Below are 3113 nucleotides of genomic sequence, written 5' to 3' on the forward strand. Positions count from 1 at the left end.
TGTGAAGTACTAGCTCATTGTAGTTTTAATTTACATTTCCCTAGTGGCTGAGATGTTGAGCATCTTTTCATTGCTTATTAACATTTGCAAGGGGGAGGGTATATAGCTCAGTGGTAAGAGTGTGTACTTAGTATGCACAAGGTCCTGAGTTCAATCCCCAGTACCTCCACTTACAAAAAAAATACATAAATAAAACCTAACACCCCCCCACTAAAATTTGCATATCTTCTTTAGTGAAATGTCTGTGCAAATGTTTTGCTCATTTAAAAACGGGTTGCTTCTCTTGTTATTGAGTTGTTAAGGGTTCTTTATATATACTGGATACAAGTCCTTTATCAGATATATGATTTGATGTTTTTTTCTCAGTCTGTGGATTGTCCTTTTATGTTCTCAATGTTGTCTTTGAAGTACAAAATTTTAAAAATTTTTATGAAGTCCAATATATATCAATTTTTTTTCTTTTATAGATCATGCTTTTGGTGTCAATTCGAAGAACTCTTTGCCTAACCCAACTGTTATGGGCTGAATATTTCTGTATTTCCAAAATTAATTTGTTGAAACCCTACTCCCCAATGTGGTATTAGGAGGTGGGACTTTTGGGACGTGATTAGGATGAAATCATAGGGGTAGGGCTCTCATGAATGGGATTAGTGCCCTTAAAGGAGTCAGGAGAGAGTTTGCTTGCTCTGCTCTGCTCTCTACCACGTGAAGATACAACTAGAAGTCCATAGTCTGCACCTTTGAAGAAGGTTCTCACCAGAAACTGACCATGCTGTCACTCCGATCTCAGACTTTCAGTCCCCAGAACCGTGAGAAATAAAATTCTGATTTTTATAGGCCATCCAGTTTATAGCATTTTGTTATAGCAGCCTGAGCTGGCTGTCTTAACCAAGGTCATGAAGATTTTCTCTTTTATTTTCTTCTAAAAGTTGTATAGTTTTAGCTTCTTCATTTAAACAAAGGAGATAGATCTGATGAACCTCTCAGGACATAATGTTTAACATGACTACTCATAGTCTTTCAACCTAGAGGGTGCTTGATACATACTTGCTTAATGGGTAAATAGGAAAAAACCCTTTAGCTCAATTCTTGGGCTGATCCAGAGTTTCATATACAATCTTTAGTCAAGAATACAGTACACTAAGAGGTCCAAAATGAATTGCATTTCTAGGCTCACGTGTGAACAAACCTTCACCCTCAATGAGCCAGAGATTCTTAGGGATTCAGCAGAAACAGAGGATAACCTAGAGCCAAATGAACTTTCAGGGCAGCTCTTGAAGTATTTAGCTTCATAGTCTGAACATACATCTCTACAATTGGATTAGAGCTAGATCAGTTCTAAAGGGGACTGGAGGGTTAGATTTATCTAACAAACTAAATGAGCTAAAATTTGGTTAGATATAGTATTAGGTAAAGAAAGACAAAGCAATGTATTTTCTTGTTTTAATGCGGAAGTCTTACTAAGTTTACAGACTGCAGAGAAAGCCAGCAGAGAATGTAGCTGAAAATGAGAAAGACAGGGGCAGAGAGAGAGCAAGAATAATTGATGAAGTCGAGTCACAAGAGAATCCAGAACCCTCTAGGGAAGCCAATTACTCTGCAGAGAGGGAATCAAGAGAAGGGGAGGGAAGAATATTCCCATTTCACTTTTATAACCTGGTATTTATCTAAAATTTTAAGGTAACAAATAGGTATTAACTTTATAATGCAAAAACTTTTAAAAGAGCCCAGCAGAATTAGCGAATTAGCTTTGACATGATACATGGAAGGAAAAACTCCATTAACTGTTCAGCTCACATGATCTCCCCCTTCTGCTCTAGACTGTGAACCTTGAAAGGAAAGGACTGGTGCACACTGCCATATCCCAGACTCTACAGCAGTACAGGCTCAGCATGCAGTAGGTGCTTGTTAATATATTACTGAAGGAATGAATGAATAAATGAAACTCTTTGGAGGCCAATCCCGCAGTATCTATTAAAATTCACAATGCACATACCTCGCAGTTCCCCTCCAGGCTTCGTTTATAGTCCTGCACACGTGCAAAATAGGGAATGTACAAGGTTTACCGTGGCCCTGTTTGTAATAGTGAAAGGGGAAAACCACCTAAGGTCAACCTTTAAAATATATCATCTATATTTATACAATGAAATACTATGTAGTTATGGAAGGATCTTTCATTCTGAAAATTCTTTTGCTACCTTTGGCAAATACACATATGAGACATGACTATCTTAATTCCTTGGTAATATCACTAGAAGAATGATCTCTTTAATGAGGCTTTTTTTCCCCAGCTCTGAACCTTCTGCTTTTTCTTTCTTTAAGAAAATTACTTTATTGCGTGTGTTAAAATATTACTGAATTCTTATAGGCAGCTTTCTAAGGGGTTTTGAAATGTTTTACCCCTATTTCTCTTACAGTGCTTCACCTCACTTTCCATGTTTGTACCTGTGTATTTATTTGTGTTGATCTGCTCAGCAGCTGTCTGTCCCTTCTGACTGTCCAGGTGACATTTTGAAAGTTCACTATTTTGCACCTAGTCTCAAAATAGTGTGTCTTGGCAAAGATGTGAAACGATGAAGATGCTCATACACGATTGGTGAGAGTGTCAGTGGACAGCATCTCTCCTTTTTATCTAATAAAGTTAAAATGTGCATCATGGGCAGTGACTCCACCTCAGATTATCAGCCCCAGAGGAATCTTAAAAGATATATTTAGCCACTGCATACATCTTAGCAGAGTCATGGCAGAGCGATACCTTTCTTAGCCCTGGGGAGCTGTGAACCTTCTGCTTTAATTTTTTTTTTATTGAAGTATTGTTAATTTACAATGTGTTAGTTTCTGGTGTACAGCAAAGTGATTCAGTTATATATATACACATATTTTCCTTTTCATATTTTTTCATTTTAGGTTATTACAAGATATTGAATATAATTTCCTGTGCTGTACTGTAGGACCTTCTTGTTTATCTATTTTATATATAGTTAGTACCTACAAATCTCTAACTCCCAGTTTATCCCTTGCTACCCTCTTCCCCACAGATTCACAGACACAGAAAACAAACTTTAATGAGGCTTCTGATGGTAAAGAGAGTAGGGATTGACAGGTAGAAAGAA

The sequence above is a fragment of the Camelus ferus genome, chromosome 1 (genome assembly GCF_009834535.1).
Source record: "Camelus ferus isolate YT-003-E chromosome 1, BCGSAC_Cfer_1.0, whole genome shotgun sequence".
Classification (NCBI taxonomy): Eukaryota; Metazoa; Chordata; class Mammalia; order Artiodactyla; family Camelidae; genus Camelus; species Camelus ferus.